Source organism: Mytilus californianus, unplaced genomic scaffold (assembly GCF_021869535.1).
Source record: "Mytilus californianus isolate M0D057914Y unplaced genomic scaffold, xbMytCali1.0.p SCAF_1, whole genome shotgun sequence".
NCBI classification, from domain to species: domain Eukaryota; kingdom Metazoa; phylum Mollusca; class Bivalvia; order Mytilida; family Mytilidae; genus Mytilus; species Mytilus californianus.
In genome coordinates, this window is record NW_026262581.1 from 252,367 (window position 1) to 277,860 (window position 25,494).

Here is a 25,494-nt window from a genome sequence, read left to right on the forward strand (position 1 = left end):
ATTTATATATCAAAAAGTACAATTTATTTGAAACAAATGGTTAAAACTTGTCGAACAAGCACACAGAAATTCTTGTCGATTTGTTTGAAATAGATTGTCATGAAAGTTTAAGGGTGCTCTCGTCGAGGTCCGCGTTATGAGATTAACTACCCGCAAACCGCAATTTTGCACATCATTGTTATTTGTCGTTCAACTCGCACACATCTTTCAACAACCAAAGTCGCAAAATGTCTGATGCACCAGTAGTAGTCAAGACTCCAGCTAAGTCACCAAAGAAGAAAGCTGCAGCTAAACCAAAGAAAGTAGCTACTCATCCAAAATACAGCGAGATGGTAGGGAAAGCTATCTCTGCATTGAAAGAGCGCGGGGGCTCTAGCCGTCAAGCCATTCTTAAGTACATCATAGCAAACTTCAATGTTGGTAGCGATGCAAAAACAGTCAACACTCACTTGAAGTTAGCTTTGAAATCAGGAGTGAAGAGCAATAGCTTGAAACAGTCGAAGGGTACCGGCGCTTCTGGAAGTTTTAAGATAGGTGAAGTGGCTAAACCAGCTAAGAAGCCAGCAAAGAAAGCAGTTAAGCCTAAAGCCGCTAAACCAAAGAAGGCAAAGACACCTAAAAAGACTGCCACAAAGAAACCTGCAGCAAAGAAACCAGCTGGTGAAAAGAAAGCAGCTAAACCAAAAGCAAAGAAACCAGCTACCAAGAAACCTGCTGCAAAACCCGCTGCCAAATCTGCAAAGAAAGCCACAAAATCACCAAAAAAGACCAAGGCTGCAGCTAAACCAAAGAAGGCAAAGACCCCAAAGAAGAAGTAAATGGAGGAAGCATATGATGCTTTTAAAGCTTAAACAGCCCTTTTAAGGGCTACCAAAATTTTTCAAAAAGAGTCTGAAATTGTTGCATGGTATATAACTTGGTTACAAATAAAATCAAGCTCGTCCCCATATTCCATATCTGTCTTTCTATTCTTGCATTTTTTTGTCTTCTCTAAAGTGCATGTGAACTTGTTAAGTTTTACTATCTTCCACTCTGGATCGTGTAGTTTATTTATATTTTTATACCTGATAATTTTCTTATTTTATACAAATTCTGTCAAGAAATGCTAAATACACGACTTTCGGCGGTTCCTAAATTTATATATCAATTTTTTTAGCACTTTAGTGTCTACGACCATATCACGTTGAAAACACCGGTTCTCGTCCGATCACCGAAGTTAAGCAACGTCGAGCTCGGTTAGTACTTGGATGGGTGACCGCCTGGGAATACCGGGTGTTGTAGACATTTTCTTCTTTTATTTTTTTTACTTATAATTTTTCACTTCTCCCAAACATACGTTCTATCTTTTTTATTTCTTTATATGGATGTCTGGGGATGTAACATTCAATATAATATATCTAACTTTTGAAGGAAACAGAAAATATATCATTCATAATTTAATTTTTTTCATTACCAACCTGGTGAAATCTTTTAAACTATTTTTAAAAATAAATGCAAATCCAGTAATGCACACGTCGGGCCATATATAAGCTTGAGAATTTCACTCTTTTCACATGCATGTGGCTCAAAAACTTAAAACGAAAATCTTAAAAATACTGTTATCCGCCATTTTTGTCCTTTGAACTCGTCTCTTCCTTTTTGACCAGGGCTTATATGATTCACAACATTTCTGAAAGGATTGTGATTATCAAATATTCATTTCAGCAAAAACAAATAAAAAACAATAAATACTAATTAAAGCTTGTAAAACTCAAGCAAAAAAGTCGACTATTTGAAACTTTGTTCCAACTCAGTCAAGGAAGTCCCGGTTTCGAATTTTGTCATCTTGGTGTGCTTTCATATCCAAGGCAAAATTTAAATTTCTGTGAAGTCTCTTTATTTCTACGTATATCTGAAAACAAAAACATATTAAGAAATGATTTTACTTCAAATACATACCATTTTTATAGCACAATCTAGTTTTTGTGAAATAATACAACACGTTTTCTGATGAAGAATCGCACGAGTGAAATTGACAAGTTGCACATTAATCGTAAATATTTCTTCACTTGTGATATTTTGTTTAATTTTAATCACATATTCTGAAAGAAAAATTCCTGCTGAACATTTTCGTATATGATTTATATATCAAAAAGTACAATTTATTTGAAACAAATGGTTAAAACTTGTCGAACAAGCACACAGAAATTCTTGTCGATTTGTTTGAAATAGATTGTCATGAAAGTTTAAGGGTGCTCTCGTCGAGGTCCGCGTTATGAGATTAACTACCCGCAAACCGCAATTTTGCACATCATTGTTATTTGTCGTTCAACTCGCACACATCTTTCAACAACCAAAGTCGCAAAATGTCTGATGCACCAGTAGTAGTCAAGACTCCAGCTAAGTCACCAAAGAAGAAAGCTGCAGCTAAACTAAAGAAAGTAGCTACTCATCCAAAATACAGCGAGATGGTAGGGAAAGCTATCTCTGCATTGAAAGAGCGCGGGGGCTCTAGCCGTCAAGCCATTCTTAAGTACATCATAGCAAACTTCAATGTTGGTAGCGATGCAAAAACAGTCAACACTCACTTGAAGTTAGCTTTGAAATCAGGAGTGAAGAGCAATAGCTTGAAACAGTCGAAGGGTACCGGCGCTTCTGGAAGTTTTAAGATAGGTGAAGTGGCTAAACCAGCTAAGAAGCCAGCAAAGAAAGCAGTTAAGCCTAAAGCCGCTAAACCAAAGAAGGCAAAGACACCTAAAAAGACTGCCACAAAGAAACCTGCAGCAAAGAAACCAGCTGGTGAAAAGAAAGCAGCTAAACCAAAAGCAAAGAAACCAGCTACCAAGAAACCTGCTGCAAAACCCGCTGCCAAATCTGCAAAGAAAGCCACAAAATCACCAAAAAAGACCAAGGCTGCAGCTAAACCAAAGAAGGCAAAGACCCCAAAGAAGAAGTAAATGGAGGAAGCATATGATGCTTTTAAAGCTTAAACAGCCCTTTTAAGGGCTACCAAAACTTTTCAAAAAGAGTCTGAAATTGTTGCATGGTATATAACTTGGTTACAAATAAAATCAAGCTCGTCCCCATATTCCATATCTGTCTTTCTATTCTTGCATTTTTTTGTCTTCTCTAAAGTGCATGTGAACTTGTTAAGTTTTACTATCTTCCACTCTGGATCGTGTAGTTTATTTATATTTTTATACCTGATAATTTTCTTATTTTATACAAATTCTGTCAAGAAATGCTAAATACACGACTTTCGGCGGTTCCTAAATTTATATATCAATTTTTTTAGCACTTTAGTGTCTACGACCATATCACGTTGAAAACACCGGTTCTCGTCCGATCACCGAAGTTAAGCAACGTCGAGCTCGGTTAGTACTTGGATGGGTGACCGCCTGGGAATACCGGGTGTTGTAGACATTTTCTTCTTTTATTTTTTTTACTTATAATTTTTCACTTCTCCCAAACATACGTTCTATCTTTTTTATTTCTTTATATGGATGTCTGGGGATGTAACATTCAATATAATATATCTAACTTTTGAAGGAAACAGAAAATATATCATTCATAATTTAATTTTTTTCATTACCAACCTGGTGAAATCTTTTAAACTATTTTTAAAAATAAATGCAAATCCAGTAATGCACACGTCGGGCCATATATAAGCTTGAGAATTTCACTCTTTTCACATGCATGTGGCTCAAAAACTTAAAACGAAAATCTTAAAAATACTGTTATCCGCCATTTTTGTCCTTTGAACTCGTCTCTTCCTTTTTGACCAGGGCTTATATGATTCACAACATTTCTGAAAGGATTGTGATTATCAAATATTCATTTCAGCAAAAACAAATAAAAAACAATAAATACTAATTAAAGCTTGTAAAACTCAAGCAAAAAAGTCGACTATTTGAAACTTTGTTCCAACTCAGTCAAGGAAGTCCCGGTTTCGAATTTTGTCATCTTGGTGTGCTTTCATATCCAAGGCAAAATTTAAATTTCTGTGAAGTCTCTTTATTTCTACGTATATCTGAAAACAAAAACATATTAAGAAATGATTTTACTTCAAATACATACCATTTTTATAGCACAATCTAGTTTTTGTGAAATAATACAACACGTTTTCTGATGAAGAATCGCACGAGTGAAATTGACAAGTTGCACATTAATCGTAAATATTTCTTCACTTGTGATATTTTGTTTAATTTTAATCACATATTCTGAAAGAAAAATTCCTGCTGAACATTTTCGTATATGATTTATATATCAAAAAGTACAATTTATTTGAAACAAATGGTTAAAACTTGTCGAACAAGCACACAGAAATTCTTGTCGATTTGTTTGAAATAGATTGTCATGAAAGTTTAAGGGTGCTCTCGTCGAGGTCCGCGTTATGAGATTAACTACCCGCAAACCGCAATTTTGCACATCATTGTTATTTGTCGTTCAACTCGCACACATCTTTCAACAACCAAAGTCGCAAAATGTCTGATGCACCAGTAGTAGTCAAGACTCCAGCTAAGTCACCAAAGAAGAAAGCTGCAGCTAAACCAAAGAAAGTAGCTACTCATCCAAAATACAGCGAGATGGTAGGGAAAGCTATCTCTGCATTGAAAGAGCGCGGGGGCTCTAGCCGTCAAGCCATTCTTAAGTACATCATAGCAAACTTCAATGTTGGTAGCGATGCAAAAACAGTCAACACTCACTTGAAGTTAGCTTTGAAATCAGGAGTGAAGAGCAATAGCTTGAAACAGTCGAAGGGTACCGGCGCTTCTGGAAGTTTTAAGATAGGTGAAGTGGCTAAACCAGCTAAGAAGCCAGCAAAGAAAGCAGTTAAGCCTAAAGCCGCTAAACCAAAGAAGGCAAAGACACCTAAAAAGACTGCCACAAAGAAACCTGCAGCAAAGAAACCAGCTGGTGAAAAGAAAGCAGCTAAACCAAAAGCAAAGAAACCAGCTACCAAGAAACCTGCTGCAAAACCCGCTGCCAAATCTGCAAAGAAAGCCACAAAATCACCAAAAAAGACCAAGGCTGCAGCTAAACCAAAGAAGGCAAAGAGCCCAAAGAAGAAGTAAATGGAGGAAGCATATGATGCTTTTAAAGCTTAAACAGCCCTTTTAAGGGCTACCAAAATTTTTCAAAAAGAGTCTGAAATTGTTGCATGGTATATAACTTGGTTACAAATAAAATCAAGCTCGTCCCCATATTCCATATCTGTCTTTCTATTCTTGCATTTTTTTGTCTTCTCTAAAGTGCATGTGAACTTGTTAAGTTTTACTATCTTCCACTCTGGATCGTGTAGTTTATTTATATTTTTATACCTGATAATTTTCTTATTTTATACAAATTCTGTCAAGAAATGCTAAATACACGACTTTCGGCGGTTCCTAAATTTATATATCAATTTTTTTAGCACTTTAGTGTCTACGACCATATCACGTTGAAAACACCGGTTCTCGTCCGATCACCGAAGTTAAGCAACGTCGAGCTCGGTTAGTACTTGGATGGGTGACCGCCTGGGAATACCGGGTGTTGTAGACATTTTCTTCTTTTATTTTTTTTACTTATAATTTTTCACTTCTCCCAAACATACGTTCTATCTTTTTTATTTCTTTATATGGATGTCTGGGGATGTAACATTCAATATAATATATCTAACTTTTGAAGGAAACAGAAAATATATCATTCATAATTTAATTTTTTTCATTACCAACCTGGTGAAATCTTTTAAACTATTTTTAAAAATAAATGCAAATCCAGTAATGCACACGTCGGGCCATATATAAGCTTGAGAATTTCACTCTTTTCACATGCATGTGGCTCAAAAACTTAAAACGAAAATCTTAAAAATACTGTTATCCGCCATTTTTGTCCTTTGAACTCGTCTCTTCCTTTTTGACCAGGGCTTATATGATTCACAACATTTCTGAAAGGATTGTGATTATCAAATATTCATTTCAGCAAAAACAAATAAAAAACAATAAATACTAATTAAAGCTTGTAAAACTCAAGCAAAAAAGTCGACTATTTGAAACTTTGTTCCAACTCAGTCAAGGAAGTCCCGGTTTCGAATTTTGTCATCTTGGTGTGCTTTCATATCCAAGGCAAAATTTAAATTTCTGTGAAGTCTCTTTATTTCTACGTATATCTGAAAACAAAAACATATTAAGAAATGATTTTACTTCAAATACATACCATTTTTATAGCACAATCTAGTTTTTGTGAAATAATACAACACGTTTTCTGATGAAGAATCGCACGAGTGAAATTGACAAGTTGCACATTAATCGTAAATATTTCTTCACTTGTGATATTTTGTTTAATTTTAATCACATATTCTGAAAGAAAAATTCCTGCTGAACATTTTCGTATATGATTTATATATCAAAAAGTACAATTTATTTGAAACAAATGGTTAAAACTTGTCGAACAAGCACACAGAAATTCTTGTCGATTTGTTTGAAATAGATTGTCATGAAAGTTTAAGGGTGCTCTCGTCGAGGTCCGCGTTATGAGATTAACTACCCGCAAACCGCAATTTTGCACATCATTGTTATTTGTCGTTCAACTCGCACACATCTTTCAACAACCAAAGTCGCAAAATGTCTGATGCACCAGTAGTAGTCAAGACTCCAGCTAAGTCACCAAAGAAGAAAGCTGCAGCTAAACCAAAGAAAGTAGCTACTCATCCAAAATACAGCGAGATGGTAGGGAAAGCTATCTCTGCATTGAAAGAGCGCGGGGGCTCTAGCCGTCAAGCCATTCTTAAGTACATCATAGCAAACTTCAATGTTGGTAGCGATGCAAAAACAGTCAACACTCACTTGAAGTTAGCTTTGAAATCAGGAGTGAAGAGCAATAGCTTGAAACAGTCGAAGGGTACCGGCGCTTCTGGAAGTTTTAAGATAGGTGAAGTGGCTAAACCAGCTAAGAAGCCAGCAAAGAAAGCAGTTAAGCCTAAAGCCGCTAAACCAAAGAAGGCAAAGACACCTAAAAAGACTGCCACAAAGAAACCTGCAGCAAAGAAACCAGCTGGTGAAAAGAAAGCAGCTAAACCAAAAGCAAAGAAACCAGCTACCAAGAAACCTGCTGCAAAACCCGCTGCCAAATCTGCAAAGAAAGCCACAAAATCACCAAAAAAGACCAAGGCTGCAGCTAAACCAAAGAAGGCAAAGACCCCAAAGAAGAAGTAAATGGAGGAAGCATATGATGCTTTTAAAGCTTAAACAGCCCTTTTAAGGGCTACCAAAATTTTTCAAAAAGAGTCTGAAATTGTTGCATGGTATATAACTTGGTTACAAATAAAATCAAGCTCGTCCCCATATTCCATATCTGTCTTTCTATTCTTGCATTTTTTTGTCTTCTCTAAAGTGCATGTGAACTTGTTAAGTTTTACTATCTTCCACTCTGGATCGTGTAGTTTATTTATATTTTTATACCTGATAATTTTCTTATTTTATACAAATTCTGTCAAGAAATGCTAAATACACGACTTTCGGCGGTTCCTAAATTTATATATCAATTTTTTTAGCACTTTAGTGTCTACGACCATATCACGTTGAAAACACCGGTTCTCGTCCGATCACCGAAGTTAAGCAACGTCGAGCTCGGTTAGTACTTGGATGGGTGACCGCCTGGGAATACCGGGTGTTGTAGACATTTTCTTCTTTTATTTTTTTTACTTATAATTTTTCACTTCTCCCAAACATACGTTCTATCTTTTTTATTTCTTTATATGGATGTCTGGGGATGTAACATTCAATATAATATATCTAACTTTTGAAGGAAACAGAAAATATATCATTCATAATTTAATTTTTTTCATTACCAACCTGGTGAAATCTTTTAAACTATTTTTAAAAATAAATGCAAATCCAGTAATGCACACGTCGGGCCATATATAAGCTTGAGAATTTCACTCTTTTCACATGCATGTGGCTCAAAAACTTAAAACGAAAATCTTAAAAATACTGTTATCCGCCATTTTTGTCCTTTGAACTCGTCTCTTCCTTTTTGACCAGGGCTTATATGATTCACAACATTTCTGAAAGGATTGTGATTATCAAATATTCATTTCAGCAAAAACAAATAAAAAACAATAAATACTAATTAAAGCTTGTAAAACTCAAGCAAAAAAGTCGACTATTTGAAACTTTGTTCCAACTCAGTCAAGGAAGTCCCGGTTTCGAATTTTGTCATCTTGGTGTGCTTTCATATCCAAGGCAAAATTTAAATTTCTGTAAAGTCTCTTTATTTCTACGTATATCTGAAAACAAAAACATATTAAGAAATGATTTTACTTCAAATACATACCATTTTTATAGCACAATCTAGTTTTTGTGAAATAATACAACACGTTTTCTGATGAAGAATCGCACGAGTGAAATTGACAAGTTGCACATTAATCGTAAATATTTCTTCACTTGTGATATTTTGTTTAATTTTAATCACATATTCTGAAAGAAAAATTCCTGCTGAACATTTTCGTATATGATTTATATATCAAAAAGTACAATTTATTTGAAACAAATGGTTAAAACTTGTCGAACAAGCACACAGAAATTCTTGTCGATTTGTTTGAAATAGATTGTCATGAAAGTTTAAGGGTGCTCTCGTCGAGGTCCGCGTTATGAGATTAACTACCCGCAAACCGCAATTTTGCACATCATTGTTATTTGTCGTTCAACTCGCACACATCTTTCAACAACCAAAGTCGCAAAATGTCTGATGCACCAGTAGTAGTCAAGACTCCAGCTAAGTCACCAAAGAAGAAAGCTGCAGCTAAACCAAAGAAAGTAGCTACTCATCCAAAATACAGCGAGATGGTAGGGAAAGCTATCTCTGCATTGAAAGAGCGCGGGGGCTCTAGCCGTCAAGCCATTCTTAAGTACATCATAGCAAACTTCAATGTTGGTAGCGATGCAAAAACAGTCAACACTCACTTGAAGTTAGCTTTGAAATCAGGAGTGAAGAGCAATAGCTTGAAACAGTCGAAGGGTACCGGCGCTTCTGGAAGTTTTAAGATAGGTGAAGTGGCTAAACCAGCTAAGAAGCCAGCAAAGAAAGCAGTTAAGCCTAAAGCCGCTAAACCAAAGAAGGCAAAGACACCTAAAAAGACTGCCACAAAGAAACCTGCAGCAAAGAAACCAGCTGGTGAAAAGAAAGCAGCTAAACCAAAAGCAAAGAAACCAGCTACCAAGAAACCTGCTGCAAAACCCGCTGCCAAATCTGCAAAGAAAGCCACAAAATCACCAAAAAAGACCAAGGCTGCAGCTAAACCAAAGAAGGCAAAGACCCCAAAGAAGAAGTAAATGGAGGAAGCATATGATGCTTTTAAAGCTTAAACAGCCCTTTTAAGGGCTACCAAAATTTTTCAAAAAGAGTCTGAAATTGTTGCATGGTATATAACTTGGTTACAAATAAAATCAAGCTCGTCCCCATATTCCATATCTGTCTTTCTATTCTTGCATTTTTTTGTCTTCTCTAAAGTGCATGTGAACTTGTTAAGTTTTACTATATATCTTCCACTCTGGATCGTGTAGTTTATTTATATTTTTATACCTGATAATTTTCTTATTTTATACAAATTCTGTCAAGAAATGCTAAATACACGACTTTCGGCGGTTCCTAAATTTATATATCAATTTTTTTAGCACTTTAGTGTCTACGACCATATCACGTTGAAAACACCGGTTCTCGTCCGATCACCGAAGTTAAGCAACGTCGAGCTCGGTTAGTACTTGGATGGGTGACCGCCTGGGAATACCGGGTGTTGTAGACATTTTCTTCTTTTATTTTTTTTACTTATAATTTTTCACTTCTCCCAAACATACGTTCTATCTTTTTTATTTCTTTATATGGATGTCTGGGGATGTAACATTCAATATAATATATCTAACTTTTGAAGGAAACAGAAAATATATCATTCATAATTTAATTTTTTTCATTACCAACCTGGTGAAATCTTTTAAACTATTTTTAAAAATAAATGCAAATCCAGTAATGCACACGTCGGGCCATATATAAGCTTGAGAATTTCACTCTTTTCACATGCATGTGGCTCAAAAACTTAAAACGAAAATCTTAAAAATACTGTTATCCGCCATTTTTGTCCTTTGAACTCGTCTCTTCCTTTTTGACCAGGGCTTATATGATTCACAACATTTCTGAAAGGATTGTGATTATCAAATATTCATTTCAGCAAAAACAAATAAAAAACAATAAATACTAATTAAAGCTTGTAAAACTCAAGCAAAAAAGTCGACTATTTGAAACTTTGTTCCAACTCAGTCAAGGAAGTCCCGGTTTCGAATTTTGTCATCTTGGTGTGCTTTCATATCCAAGGCAAAATTTAAATTTCTGTGAAGTCTCTTTATTTCTACGTATATCTGAAAACAAAAACATATTAAGAAATGATTTTACTTCAAATACATACCATTTTTATAGCACAATCTAGTTTTTGTGAAATAATACAACACGTTTTCTGATGAAGAATCGCACGAGTGAAATTGACAAGTTGCACATTAATCGTAAATATTTCTTCACTTGTGATATTTTGTTTAATTTTAATCACATATTCTGAAAGAAAAATTCCTGCTGAACATTTTCGTATATGATTTATATATCAAAAAGTACAATTTATTTGAAACAAATGGTTAAAACTTGTCGAACAAGCACACAGAAATTCTTGTCGATTTGTTTGAAATAGATTGTCATGAAAGTTTAAGGGTGCTCTCGTCGAGGTCCGCGTTATGAGATTAACTACCCGCAAACCGCAATTTTGCACATCATTGTTATTTGTCGTTCAACTCGCACACATCTTTCAACAACCAAAGTCGCAAAATGTCTGATGCACCAGTAGTAGTCAAGACTCCAGCTAAGTCACCAAAGAAGAAAGCTGCAGCTAAACCAAAGAAAGTAGCTACTCATCCAAAATACAGCGAGATGGTAGGGAAAGCTATCTCTGCATTGAAAGAGCGCGGGGGCTCTAGCCGTCAAGCCATTCTTAAGTACATCATAGCAAACTTCAATGTTGGTAGCGATGCAAAAACAGTCAACACTCACTTGAAGTTAGCTTTGAAATCAGGAGTGAAGAGCAATAGCTTGAAACAGTCGAAGGGTACCGGCGCTTCTGGAAGTTTTAAGATAGGTGAAGTGGCTAAACCAGCTAAGAAGCCAGCAAAGAAAGCAGTTAAGCCTAAAGCCGCTAAACCAAAGAAGGCAAAGACACCTAAAAAGACTGCCACAAAGAAACCTGCAGCAAAGAAACCAGCTGGTGAAAAGAAAGCAGCTAAACCAAAAGCAAAGAAACCAGCTACCAAGAAACCTGCTGCAAAACCCGCTGCCAAATCTGCAAAGAAAGCCACAAAATCACCAAAAAAGACCAAGGCTGCAGCTAAACCAAAGAAGGCAAAGACCCCAAAGAAGAAGTAAATGGAGGAAGCATATGATGCTTTTAAAGCTTAAACAGCCCTTTTAAGGGCTACCAAAATTTTTCAAAAAGAGTCTGAAATTGTTGCATGGTATATAACTTGGTTACAAATAAAATCAAGCTCGTCCCCATATTCCATATCTGTCTTTCTATTCTTGCATTTTTTTGTCTTCTCTAAAGTGCATGTGAACTTGTTAAGTTTTACTATATATCTTCCACTCTGGATCGTGTAGTTTATTTATATTTTTATACCTGATAATTTTCTTATTTTATACAAATTCTGTCAAGAAATGCTAAATACACGACTTTCGGCGGTTCCTAAATTTATATATCAATTTTTTTAGCACTTTAGTGTCTACGACCATATCACGTTGAAAACACCGGTTCTCGTCCGATCACCGAAGTTAAGCAACGTCGAGCTCGGTTAGTACTTGGATGGGTGACCGCCTGGGAATACCGGGTGTTGTAGACATTTTCTTCTTTTATTTTTTTTACTTATAATTTTTCACTTCTCCCAAACATACGTTCTATCTTTTTTATTTCTTTATATGGATGTCTGGGGATGTAACATTCAATATAATATATCTAACTTTTGAAGGAAACAGAAAATATATCATTCATAATTTAATTTTTTTCATTACCAACCTGGTGAAATCTTTTAAACTATTTTTAAAAATAAATGCAAATCCAGTAATGCACACGTCGGGCCATATATAAGCTTGAGAATTTCACTCTTTTCACATGCATGTGGCTCAAAAACTTAAAACGAAAATCTTAAAAATACTGTTATCCGCCATTTTTGTCCTTTGAACTCGTCTCTTCCTTTTTGACCAGGGCTTATATGATTCACAACATTTCTGAAAGGATTGTGATTATCAAATATTCATTTCAGCAAAAACAAATAAAAAACAATAAATACTAATTAAAGCTTGTAAAACTCAAGCAAAAAAGTCGACTATTTGAAACTTTGTTCCAACTCAGTCAAGGAAGTCCCGGTTTCGAATTTTGTCATCTTGGTGTGCTTTCATATCCAAGGCAAAATTTAAATTTCTGTGAAGTCTCTTTATTTCTACGTATATCTGAAAACAAAAACATATTAAGAAATGATTTTACTTCAAATACATACCATTTTTATAGCACAATCTAGTTTTTGTGAAATAATACAACACGTTTTCTGATGAAGAATCGCACGAGTGAAATTGACAAGTTGCACATTAATCGTAAATATTTCTTCACTTGTGATATTTTGTTTAATTTTAATCACATATTCTGAAAGAAAAATTCCTGCTGAACATTTTCGTATATGATTTATATATCAAAAAGTACAATTTATTTGAAACAAATGGTTAAAACTTGTCGAACAAGCACACAGAAATTCTTGTCGATTTGTTTGAAATAGATTGTCATGAAAGTTTAAGGGTGCTCTCGTCGAGGTCCGCGTTATGAGATTAACTACCCGCAAACCGCAATTTTGCACATCATTGTTATTTGTCGTTCAACTCGCACACATCTTTCAACAACCAAAGTCGCAAAATGTCTGATGCACCAGTAGTAGTCAAGACTCCAGCTAAGTCACCAAAGAAGAAAGCTGCAGCTAAACCAAAGAAAGTAGCTACTCATCCAAAATACAGCGAGATGGTAGGGAAAGCTATCTCTGCATTGAAAGAGCGCGGGGGCTCTAGCCGTCAAGCCATTCTTAAGTACATCATAGCAAACTTCAATGTTGGTAGCGATGCAAAAACAGTCAACACTCACTTGAAGTTAGCTTTGAAATCAGGAGTGAAGAGCAATAGCTTGAAACAGTCGAAGGGTACCGGCGCTTCTGGAAGTTTTAAGATAGGTGAAGTGGCTAAACCAGCTAAGAAGCCAGCAAAGAAAGCAGTTAAGCCTAAAGCCGCTAAACCAAAGAAGGCAAAGACACCTAAAAAGACTGCCACAAAGAAACCAGCTGGTGAAAAGAAAGCAGCTAAACCAAAAGCAAAGAAACCAGCTACCAAGAAACCTGCTGCAAAACCCGCTGCCAAATCTGCAAAGAAAGCCACAAAATCACCAAAAAAGACCAAGGCTGCAGCTAAACCAAAGAAGGCAAAGACCCCAAAGAAGAAGTAAATGGAGGAAGCATATGATGCTTTTAAAGCTTAAACAGCCCTTTTAAGGGCTACCAAAATTTTTCAAAAAGAGTCTGAAATTGTTGCATGGTATATAACTTGGTTACAAATAAAATCAAGCTCGTCCCCATATTCCATATCTGTCTTTCTATTCTTGCATTTTTTTGTCTTCTCTAAAGTGCATGTGAACTTGTTAAGTTTTACTATCTTCCACTCTGGATCGTGTAGTTTATTTATATTTTTATACCTGATAATTTTCTTATTTTATACAAATTCTGTCAAGAAATGCTAAATACACGACTTTCGGCGGTTCCTAAATTTATATATCAATTTTTTTAGCACTTTAGTGTCTACGACCATATCACGTTGAAAACACCGGTTCTCGTCCGATCACCGAAGTTAAGCAACGTCGAGCTCGGTTAGTACTTGGATGGGTGACCGCCTGGGAATACCGGGTGTTGTAGACATTTTCTTCTTTTATTTTTTTTACTTATAATTTTTCACTTCTCCCAAACATACGTTCTATCTTTTTTATTTCTTTATATGGATGTCTGGGGATGTAACATTCAATATAATATATCTAACTTTTGAAGGAAACAGAAAATATATCATTCATAATTTAATTTTTTTCATTACCAACCTGGTGAAATCTTTTAAACTATTTTTAAAAATAAATGCAAATCCAGTAATGCACACGTCGGGCCATATATAAGCTTGAGAATTTCACTCTTTTCACATGCATGTGGCTCAAAAACTTAAAACGAAAATCTTAAAAATACTGTTATCCGCCATTTTTGTCCTTTGAACTCGTCTCTTCCTTTTTGACCAGGGCTTATATGATTCACAACATTTCTGAAAGGATTGTGATTATCAAATATTCATTTCAGCAAAAACAAATAAAAAACAATAAATACTAATTAAAGCTTGTAAAACTCAAGCAAAAAAGTCGACTATTTGAAACTTTGTTCCAACTCAGTCAAGGAAGTCCCGGTTTCGAATTTTGTCATCTTGGTGTGCTTTCATATCCAAGGCAAAATTTAAATTTCTGTGAAGTCTCTTTATTTCTACGTATATCTGAAAACAAAAACATATTAAGAAATGATTTTACTTCAAATACATACCATTTTTATAGCACAATCTAGTTTTTGTGAAATAATACAACACGTTTTCTGATGAAGAATCGCACGAGTGAAATTGACAAGTTGCACATTAATCGTAAATATTTCTTCACTTGTGATATTTTGTTTAATTTTAATCACATATTCTGAAAGAAAAATTCCTGCTGAACATTTTCGTATATGATTTATATATCAAAAAGTACAATTTATTTGAAACAAATGGTTAAAACTTGTCGAACAAGCACACAGAAATTCTTGTCGATTTGTTTGAAATAGATTGTCATGAAAGTTTAAGGGTGCTCTCGTCGAGGTCCGCGTTATGAGATTAACTACCCGCAAACCGCAATTTTGCACATCATTGTTATTTGTCGTTCAACTCGCACACATCTTTCAACAACCAAAGTCGCAGAATGTCTGATGCACCAGTAGTAGTCAAGACTCCAGCTAAGTCACCAAAGAAGAAAGCTGCAGCTAAACCAAAGAAAGTAGCTACTCATCCAAAATACAGCGAGATGGTAGGGAAAGCTATCTCTGCATTGAAAGAGCGCGGGGGCTCTAGCCGTCAAGCCATTCTTAAGTACATCATAGCAAACTTCAATGTTGGTAGCGATGCAAAAACAGTCAACACTCACTTGAAGTTAGCTTTGAAATCAGGAGTGAAGAGCAATAGCTTGAAACAGTCGAAGGGTACCGGCGCTTCTGGAAGTTTTAAGATAGGTGAAGTGGCTAAACCAGCTAAGAAGCCAGCAAAGAAAGCAGTTAAGCCTAAAGCCGCTAAACCAAAGAAGGCAAAGACACCTAAAAAGACTGCCACAAAGAAACCTGCAGCAAAGAAACCAGCTGGTGAAAAGAAAGCAGCTAAACCAAAAGCAAAGAAACCAGCTACCAAGAAACCTGCTGCAAAACCCGCTGCCAAATCTGCAAAGAAAGCCACAAAATCACCAAAAAAGACCAAGGCTGCAGCTAAACCAAAGAAGGCAAAGACCCCAAAGAAGAAGTAAATGGAGGAAGCATATGATGCTTTTAAAGCTTAAACAGCCCTTTTAAGGGCTACCAAAATTTTTCAAAAAGAGTCTGAAATTGTTGCATGGTATATAACTTGGTTACAAATAAAATCAAGCTCGTCCCCATATTCCATATCTGTCTTTCTATTCTTGCATTTTTTTGTCTTCTCTAAAGTGCATGTGAACTTGTTAAGTTTTACTATCTTCCACTCTGGATCGTGTAGTTTATTTATATTTTTATACCTGATAATTTTCTTATTTTATACAAATTCTGTCAAGAAATGCTAAATACACGACTTTCGGCGGTTCCTAAATTTATATATCAATTTTTTTAGCACTTTAGTGTCTACGACCATATCACGTTGAAAACACCGGTTCTCGTCCGATCACCGAAGTTAAGCAACGTCGAGCTCGGTTAGTACTTGGATGGGTGACCGCCTGGGAATACCGGGTGTTGTAGACATTTTCTTCTTTTATTTTTTTTACTTATAATTTTTCACTTCTCCCAAACATACGTTCTATCTTTTTTATTTCTTTATATGGATGTCTGGGGATGTAACATTCAATATAATAAATCTAACTTTTGAAGGAAACAGAAAATATATCATTCATAATTTAATTTTTTTCATTACCAACCTGGTGAAATCTTTTAAACTATTTTTAAAAATAAATGCAAATCCAGTAATGCACACGTCGGGCCATATATAAGCTTGAGAATTTCACTCTTTTCACATGCATGTGGCTCAAAAACTTAAAACGAAAATCTTAAAAATACTGTTATCCGCCATTTTTGTCCTTTGAACTCGTCTCTTCCTTTTTGACCAGGGCTTATATGATTCACAACATTTCTGAAAGGATTGTGATTATCAAATATTCATTTCAGCAAAAACAAATAAAAAACAATAAATACTAATTAAAGCTTGTAAAACTCAAGCAAAAAAGTCGACTATTTGAAACTTTGTTCCAACTCAGTCAAGGAAGTCCCGGTTTCGAATTTTGTCATCTTGGTGTGCTTTCATATCCAAGGCAAAATTTAAATTTCTGTGAAGTCTCTTTATTTCTACGTATATCTGAAAACAAAAACATATTAAGAAATGATTTTACTTCAAATACATACCATTTTTATAGCACAATCTAGTTTTTGTGAAATAATACAACACGTTTTCTGATGAAGAATCGCACGAGTGAAATTGACAAGTTGCACATTAATCGTAAATATTTCTTCACTTGTGATATTTTGTTTAATTTTAATCACATATTCTGAAAGAAAAATTCCTGCTGAACATTTTCGTATATGATTTATATATCAAAAAGTACAATTTATTTGAAACAAATGGTTAAAACTTGTCGAACAAGCACACAGAAATTCTTGTCGATTTGTTTGAAATAGATTGTCATGAAAGTTTAAGGGTGCTCTCGTCGAGGTCCGCGTTATGAGATTAACTACCCGCAAACCGCAATTTTGCACATCATTGTTATTTGTCGTTCAACTCGCACACATCTTTCAACAACCAAAGTCGCAAAATGTCTGATGCACCAGTAGTAGTCAAGACTCCAGCTAAGTCACCAAAGAAGAAAGCTGCAGCTAAACCAAAGAAAGTAGCTACTCATCCAAAATACAGCGAGATGGTAGGGAAAGCTATCTCTGCATTGAAAGAGCGCGGGGGCTCTAGCCGTCAAACCATCCTTAAGTACATCATAGCAAACTTCAATGTTGGTAGCGATGCAAAAACAGTCAACACTCACTTGAAGTTAGCTTTGAAATCAGGAGTGAAGAGCAATAGCTTGAAACAGTCGAAGGGTACCGGCGCTTCTGGAAGTTTTAAGATAGGTGAAGTGGCTAAACCAGCTAAGAAGCCAGCAAAGAAAGCAGTTAAGCCTAAAGCCGCTAAACCAAAGAAGGCAAAGACACCTACAAAGACTGCCACAAAGAAACCTGCAGCAAAGAAACCAGCTGGTGAAAAGAAAGCAGCTAAACCAAAAGCAAAGAAACCAGCTACCAAGAAACCTGCTGCAAAACCCGCTGCCAAATCTGCAAAGAAAGCCACAAAATCACCAAAAAAGACCAAGGCTGCAGCTAAACCAAAGAAGGCAAAGACCCCAAAGAAGAAGTAAATGGAGGAAGCATATGATGCTTTTAAAGCTTAAACAGCCCTTTTAAGGGCTACCAAAATTTTTCAAAAAGAGTCTGAAATTGTTGCATGGTATATAACTTGGTTACAAATAAAATCAAGCTCGTCCCCATATTCCATATCTGTCTTTCTATTCTTGCATTTTTTTGTCTTCTCTAAAGTGCATGTGAACTTGTTAAGTTTTACTATCTTCCACTCTGGATCGTGTAGTTTATTTATATTTTTATACCTGATAATTTTCTTATTTTATACAAATTCTGTCAAGAAATGCTAAATACACGACTTTCGGCGGTTCCTAAATTTATATATCAAATTTTTTAGCACTTTAGTGTCTACGACCATATCACGTTGAAAACACCGGTTCTCGTCCGATCACCGAAGTTAAGCAACGTCGAGCTCGGTTAGTACTTGGATGGGTGACCGCCTGGGAATACCGGGTGTTGTAGACATTTTCTTCTTTTATATTTTTTACTTATAATTTTTCACTTCTCCCAAACATACGTTCTATCTTTTTTATTTCTTTATATGGATGTCTGGGGATGTAACATTTAATATAATATATCTAACTTTTGAAGGAAACAGAAAATATATCATTCATAATTTATTTTTTTTCATTACCAACCTGGTGAAATCTTTTAAACTATTTTTAAAAATAAATGCAAATCCAGTAATGCACACGTCGGGCCATATATAAACTTGAGAATTTCACTCTTTTCACATGCATGTGGCTCAAAAACTTAAAACGAAAATCTTAAAAATACTGTTATCCGCCATTTTTGTCCTTTGAACTCGTCTCTTCCTTTTTGACCAGGGCTTATATGATTCACAACATTTCTGAAAGGATTGTGATTATCAAATATTCATTTCAGCAAAAACAAATAAAAAACAATAAATACTAATTAAAGCTTGTAAAACTCAAGCAAAAAAGTCGACTATTTGAAACTTTGTTCCAACTCAGTCAAGGAAGTCCCGGTTTCGAATTTTGTCATCTTGGTGTGCTTTCATATCCAAGGCAAAATTTAAATTTCTGTGAAGTCTCTTTATTTCTACGTATATCTGAAAACAAAAACATATTAAGAAATGATTTTACTTCAAATACATACCATTTTTATAGCACAATCTAGTTTTTGTGAAATAATACAACACGTTTTCTGATGAAGAATCGCACGAGTGAAATTGACAACTTGCACATTAATCGTAAATATTTCTTCACTTGTGATATTTTGTTTAATTTTAATCACGTATTCCGAAAGAAAAATTCCTGCTGAACATTTTCGTATATGATTTATATATCAAAAAGTACAATTTATCTGAAACAAATGGTTAAAACTTGTCGAACAAGCACACAGAAATTCTTGTCGATTTGTTTGAAATAGATTGTCATGAAAGTTTAAGGGTGCTCTCGTCGAGGTCCGCGTTATGAGATTAACTACCCGCAAACCGCAATTTTGCACATCATTGTTATTTGTCGTTCAACTCGCACACATCTTTCAACAACCAAAGTCGCAAAATGTCTGATGCACCAGTAGTAGTCAAGACTCCAGCTAAGTCACCAAAGAAGAAAGCTGCAGCTAAACCAAAGAAAGTAGCTACTCATCCAAAATACAGCGAGATGGTAGGGAAAGCTATCTCTGCATTGAAAGAGCGCGGGGGCTCTAGCCGTCAAGCCATCCTTAAGTACATCATAGCAAACTTCAATGTTGGTAGCGATGCAAAAACAGTCAACACTCACTTGAAGTTAGCTTTGAAATCAGGAGTGAAGAGCAATAGCTTGAAACAGTCGAAGGGTACCGGCGCTTCTGGAAGTTTTAAGATAGGTGAAGTGGCTAAACCAGCTAAGAAGCCAGCAAAGAAAGCAGTTAAGCCTAAAGCCGCTAAACCAAAGAAGGCAAAGACACCTAAAAAGACTGCCACAAAGAAACCTGCAGCAAAGAAACCAGCTGGTGAAAAGAAAGCAGCTAAACCAAAAGCAAAGAAACCAGCTACCAAGAAACCTGCTGCAAAACCCGCTGCCAAATCTGCAAAGAAAGCCACAAAATCACCAAAAAAGACCAAGGCTGCAGCTAAACCAAAGAAGGCAAAGACCCCAAAGAAGAAGTAAATGGAGGAAGCATATGATGCTTTTAAAGCTTAAACAGCCCTTTTAAGGGCTACCAAAATTTTTCAAAAAGAGTCTGAAATTGTTGCATGGTATATAACTTGGTTACAAATAAAATCAAGCTCGTCCCCATATTCCATATCTGTCTTTCTATTCTTGCATTTTTTGTCTTCTCTAAAGTGCATGTGAACTTGTTAAGTTTTACTATCTTCCACTCTGGATCGTGTAGTTTATTTATATTTTTATACCTGATAATTTTCTTATTTTATACAAATTCTGTCAAGAAATGCTAAATACACGACTTTCGGCGGTTCCTAAATTTATATATCAATTTTTTTAGCACTTTAGTGTCTACGACCATATCACGTTGAAAACACCGGTTCTCGTCCGATCACCGAAGTTAAGCAACGTCGAGCTCGGTTAGTACTTGGATGGGTGACCGGGTGTTGTAGACATTTTCTTCTTTTATTTTTTTTACTTATAATTTTTCACTTCTCCCAAACATACGTTCTATCTTTTTTATTTCTTTATATGGATGTCTGGGGATGTAACATTTAATATAATATATCTAACTTTTGAAGGAAACAGAAAATATATCATTCATAATTTAATTTTTTTCATTACCAACCTGGTGAAATCTTTTAAACTATTTTTAAAAATAAATGCAAATCCAGTAATGCACACGTCGGGCCATATATAAGCTTGAGAATTTCACTCTTTTCACATGCATGTGGCTCAAAAACTTAAAACGAAAATCTTAAAAATACTGTTATCCGCCATTTTTGTCCTTTGAACTCGTCTCTTCCTTTTTGACCAGGGCTTATATGATTCACAACATTTCTGAAAGGATTGTGATTATCAAATATTCATTTCAGCAAAAACAAATAAAAAACAATAAATACTAATTAAAGCTTGTAAAACTCAAGCAAAAAAGTCGACTATTTGAAACTTTGTTCCAACTCAGTCAAGGAAGTCCCGGTTTCGAATTTTGTCATCTTGGTGTGCTTTCATATCCAAGGCAAAATTTAAATTTCTGTGAAGTCTCTTTATTTCTACGTATATCTGAAAACAAAAACATATTAAGAAATGATTTTACTTCAAATACATACCATTTTTATAGCACAATCTAGTTTTTGTGAAATAATACAACACGTTTTCTAAAGAAGAATCGCACGAGTGAAATTGACAAGTTGCACATTTATCGTAAATATTTCTTCACTTGTGATATTTTGTTTAATTTTAATCACATATTCTGAAAGAAAAATTCCTGCTGAACACTTTCGTATATGATTTATATATCAAAAAGTACAATTTATTTGAAACAAATGGTTAAAACTTGTCGAACAAGCACACAGAAATTCTTGTCGATTTGTTTGAAATAGATTGTCATGAAAGTTTAAGGGTGCTCTCGTCGAGGTCCGCGTTATGAGATTAACTACCCGCAAACCGCAATTTTGCACATCATTGTTATTTGTCGTTCAACTCGCACACATCTTTCAACAACCAAAGTCGCAAAATGTCTGATGCACCAGTAGTAGTCAAGACTCCAGCTAAGTCACCAAAGAAGAAAGCTGCAGCTAAACCAAAGAAAGTAGCTACTCATCCAAAATACAGCGAGATGGTAGGGAAAGCTATCTCTGCATTGAAAGAGCGCGGGGGCTCTAGCCGTCAAGCCATCCTTAAGTACATCATAGCAAACTTCAATGTTGGTAGCGATGCAAAAACAGTCAACACTCACTTGAAGTTAGCTTTGAAATCAGGAGTGAAGAGCAATAGCTTGAAACAGTCGAAGGGTACCGGCGCTTCTGGAAGTTTTAAGATAGGTGAAGTGGCTAAACCAGCTAAGAAGCCAGCAAAGAAAGCAGTTAAGCCTAAAGCCGCTAAACCAAAGAAGGCAAAGACACCTAAAAAGACTGCCACAAAGAAACATGCAGCAAAGAAACCAGCTGGTGAAAAGAAAGCAGCTAAACCAAAAGCAAAGAAACCAGCTACCAAGAAACCTGCTGCAAAACCCGCTGCCAAATCTGCAAAGAAAGCCACAAAATCACCAAAAAAGACCAAGGCTGCAGCTAAACCAAAGAAGGCAAAGACCCCAAAGAAGAAGTAAATGGAGGAAGCATATGATGCTTTTAAAGCTTAAACAGCCCTTTTAAGGGCTACCAAAATTTTTCAAAAAGAGTCTGAAATTGTTGCATGGTATATAACTTGGTTACAAATAAAATCAAGCTCGTCCCCATATTCCATATCTGTCTTTCTATTCTTGCATTTTTTTGTCTTCTCTAAAGTGCATGTGAACTTGTTAAGTTTTACTATCTTCCACTCTGGATCGTGTAGTTTATTTATATTTTTATACCTGATAATTTTCTTATTTTATACAAATTCTGTCAAGAAATGCTAAATACACGACTTTCGGCGGTTCCTAAATTTATATATCAATTTTTTTAGCACTTTAGTGTCTACGACCATATCACGTTGAAAACACCGGTTCTCGTCCGATCACCGAAGTTAAGCAACGTCGAGCTCGGTTAGTACTTGGATGGGTGACCGCCTGGGAATACCGGGTGTTGTAGACATTTTCTTCTTTTATTTTTTTTACTTATAATTTTTCACTTCTCCCAAACATACGTTCTATCTTTTTTATTTCTTTATATGGATGTCTGGGGATGTAACATTCAATATAATATATCTAACTTTTGAAGGAAACAGAAAATATATCATTCATAATTTAATTTTTTTCATTACCAACCTGGTGAAATCTTTTAAACTATTTTTAAAAATAAATGCAAATCCAGTAATGCACACGTCGGGCCATATATAAGCTTGAGAATTTCACTCTTTTCACATGCATGTGGCTCAAAAACTTAAAACGAAAATCTTAAAAATACTGTTATCCGCCATTTTTGTCCTTTGAACTCGTCTCTTCCTTTTTGACCAGGGCTTATATGATTCACAACATTTCTGAAAGGATTGTGATTATCAAATATTCATTTCAGCAAAAACAAATAAAAAACAATAAATACTAATTAAAGCTTGTAAAACTCAAGCAAAAAAGTCGACTATTTGAAACTTTGTTCCAACTCAGTCAAGGAAGTCCCGGTTTCGAATTTTGTCATCTTGGTGTGCTTTCATATCCAAGGCAAAATTTAAATTTCTGTGAAGTCTCTTTATTTCTACGTATATCTGAAAACAAAAACATATTAAGAAATGATTTTACTTCAAATACATACCATTTTTATAGCACAATCTAGTTTTTGTGAAATAATACAACACGTTTTCTGATGAAGAATCGCACGAGTGAAATTGACAAGTTGCACATTAATCGTAAATATTTCTTCACTTGTGATATTTTGTTTAATTTTAATCACATATTCTGAAAGAAAAATTCCTGCTGAACATTTTCGTATATGATTTATATATCAAAAAGTACAATTTATTTGAAACAAATGGTTAAAACTTGTCGAACAAGCACACAGAAATTCTTGTCGATTTGTTTGAAATAGATTGTCATGAAAGTTTAAGGGTGCTCTCGTCGAGGTCCGCGTTATGAGATTAACTACCCGCAAACCGCAATTTTGCACATCATTGTTATTTGTCGTTCAACTCGCACACATCTTTCAACAACCAAAGTCGCAAAATGTCTGATGCACCAGTAGTAGTCAAGACTCCAGCTAAGTCACCAAAGAAGAAAGCTGCAGCTAAACCAAAGAAAGTAGCTACTCATCCAAAATACAGCGAGATGGTAGGGAAAGCTATCTCTGCATTGAAAGAGCGCGGGGGCTCTAGCCGTCAAGCCATCCTTAAGTTCATCATAGCAAACTTCAATGTTGGTAGCGATGCAAAAACAGTCAACACTCACTTGAAGTTAGCTTTGAAATCAGGAGTGAAGAGCAATAGCTTGAAACAGTCGAAGGGTACCGGCGCTTCTGGAAGTTTTAAGATAGGTGAAGTGGCTAAACCAGCTAAGAAGCCAGCAAAGAAAGCAGTTAAGCCTAAAGCCGCTAAACCAAAGAAGGCAAAGACACCTAAAAAGACTGCCACAAAGAAACATGCAGCAAAGAAACCAGCTGGTGAAAAGAAAGCAGCTAAACCAAAAGCAAAGAAACCAGCTACCAAGAAACCTGCTGCAAAACCCGCTGCCAAATCTGCAAAGAAAGCCACAAAATCACCAAAAAAGACCAAGGCTGCAGCTAAACCAAAGACGGCGAAGACCCCAAAGAAGAAGTAAATGGAGGAAGCATATGATGCTTTTAAAGCTTAAACAGCCCTTTTAAGGGCTACCAAAATTTTTCAAAAAGAGTGAAATTGTTGCATGGTATATAACTTGGTAACAAATAAAATCAAGCTCGTCCCCATATTCCATATCTGTCTTTCTATTCTTGCATTTTTTTGTCTTCTCTAAAGTGCATGTGAACTTGTTAAGTTTTACTATCTTCCACTCTGGATCGTGTAGTTTATTTATATTTTTATACCTGATAATTTTCTTATTTTATACAAATTCTGTCAAGAAATGCTAAATACACGACTTTCGGCGGTTCCTAAATTTATATATCAAATTTTTTAGCACTTTAGTGTCTACGACCATATCACGTTGAAAACACCGGTTATCGTCCGATCACCGAAGTTAAGCAACGTCGAGCTCGGTTAGTACTTGGATGGGTGACCGCCTGGGTATACCGGGTGTTGTAGACATTTTCTTCTTTTATTTTTTTTACTTATAATTTTTCACTTCTCCCAAACATACGTTCTATCTTTTTTATTTCTTTATATGGATGTCTGGGATGTAACATTTAATATAATATATCTAACTTTTGAAGGAAACAGAAAATATATCATTCATAATTTAATTTTTTTCATTACCAACCTGGTGAAATCTTTTAAACTATTTTTAAAAATAAATGCAAATCCAGTAATGCACACGTCGGGCCATATATAAGCTTGAGAATTTCACTCTTTTCACATGCATGTGGCTCAAAAACTTAAAACGAAAATCTTAAAAATACTGTTATCCGCCATTTTTGTCCTTTGAACTCGTCTCTTCCTTTTTGACCAGGGCTTATATGATTCACAACATTTCTGAAAGGATTGTGATTATCAAATATTCATTTCAGCAAAAACAAATAAAAAACAATAAATACTAATTAAAGCTTGTAAAACTCAAGCAAAAAAGTCGACTATTTGAAACTTTGTTCCAACTCAGTCAAGGAAGTCCCGGTTTCGAATTTTGTCATCTTGGTGTGCTTTCATATCCAAGGCAAAATTTAAATTTCTGTGAAGTCTCTTTATTTCTACGTATATCTGAAAACAAAAACATATTAAGAAATGATTTTACTTCAAATACATACCATTTTTATAGCACAATCTAGTTTTTGTGAAATAATACAACACGTTTTCTGATGAAGAATCGCACGAGTGAAATTGACAAGTTGCACATTAATCGTAAATATTTCTTCACTTGTGATATTTTGTTTAATTTTAATCACATATTCTGAAAGAAAAATTCCTGCTGAACATTTTCGTATATGATTTATATATCAAAAAGTACAATTTATTTGAAACAAATGGTTAAAACTTGTCGAACAAGCACACAGAAATTCTTGTCGATTTGTTTGAAATAGATTGTCATG

At 35.2% G+C, this 25,494-nt stretch overlaps 11 non-coding genes and 1 pseudogene across 11 annotated transcripts; all 12 read left to right on the top strand.

Annotated features, from left to right (window-relative positions):
- Positions 1-1,165: 1,165 nt before the first annotated feature.
- On the top strand, positions 1,166-1,284 carry LOC127714905 (5S ribosomal RNA). Its single transcript, XR_007987995.1, has one exon. It is a non-coding gene; the product is annotated as a 5S ribosomal RNA (ribosomal RNA).
- Positions 1,285-3,283: 1,999 nt separating this feature from the next.
- LOC127714912 (5S ribosomal RNA) lies at positions 3,284-3,402 on the top strand. Its single transcript, XR_007987996.1, has one exon. It is a non-coding gene; the product is annotated as a 5S ribosomal RNA (ribosomal RNA).
- Positions 3,403-5,401: 1,999 nt separating this feature from the next.
- On the top strand, positions 5,402-5,520 carry LOC127714920 (5S ribosomal RNA). Its single transcript, XR_007988001.1, has one exon. It is a non-coding gene; the product is annotated as a 5S ribosomal RNA (ribosomal RNA).
- A 1,999-nt stretch (positions 5,521-7,519) lies between these two features.
- LOC127714926 (5S ribosomal RNA) lies at positions 7,520-7,638 on the top strand. The gene has a single exon (XR_007988003.1). It is a non-coding gene; the product is annotated as a 5S ribosomal RNA (ribosomal RNA).
- A 2,003-nt stretch (positions 7,639-9,641) lies between these two features.
- Positions 9,642-9,760, top strand: LOC127714935 (5S ribosomal RNA). Its single transcript, XR_007988009.1, has one exon. It is a non-coding gene; the product is annotated as a 5S ribosomal RNA (ribosomal RNA).
- A 2,003-nt stretch (positions 9,761-11,763) lies between these two features.
- LOC127714947 (5S ribosomal RNA) lies at positions 11,764-11,882 on the top strand. The gene has a single exon (XR_007988011.1). It is a non-coding gene; the product is annotated as a 5S ribosomal RNA (ribosomal RNA).
- A 1,984-nt stretch (positions 11,883-13,866) lies between these two features.
- Positions 13,867-13,985, top strand: LOC127714952 (5S ribosomal RNA). The gene has a single exon (XR_007988013.1). It is a non-coding gene; the product is annotated as a 5S ribosomal RNA (ribosomal RNA).
- Positions 13,986-15,984: 1,999 nt separating this feature from the next.
- LOC127714958 (5S ribosomal RNA) lies at positions 15,985-16,103 on the top strand. The gene has a single exon (XR_007988015.1). It is a non-coding gene; the product is annotated as a 5S ribosomal RNA (ribosomal RNA).
- Positions 16,104-18,102: 1,999 nt separating this feature from the next.
- LOC127714965 (5S ribosomal RNA) lies at positions 18,103-18,221 on the top strand. The gene has a single exon (XR_007988016.1). It is a non-coding gene; the product is annotated as a 5S ribosomal RNA (ribosomal RNA).
- Positions 18,222-20,219: 1,998 nt separating this feature from the next.
- Positions 20,220-20,325, top strand: LOC127716677 (5S ribosomal RNA; annotated as a pseudogene).
- Positions 20,326-22,324: 1,999 nt separating this feature from the next.
- Positions 22,325-22,443, top strand: LOC127714970 (5S ribosomal RNA). Its single transcript, XR_007988017.1, has one exon. It is a non-coding gene; the product is annotated as a 5S ribosomal RNA (ribosomal RNA).
- A 1,997-nt stretch (positions 22,444-24,440) lies between these two features.
- LOC127716607 (5S ribosomal RNA) lies at positions 24,441-24,559 on the top strand. Its single transcript, XR_007989043.1, has one exon. It is a non-coding gene; the product is annotated as a 5S ribosomal RNA (ribosomal RNA).
- The last annotated feature ends 935 nt before the right edge of the window (positions 24,560-25,494 follow it).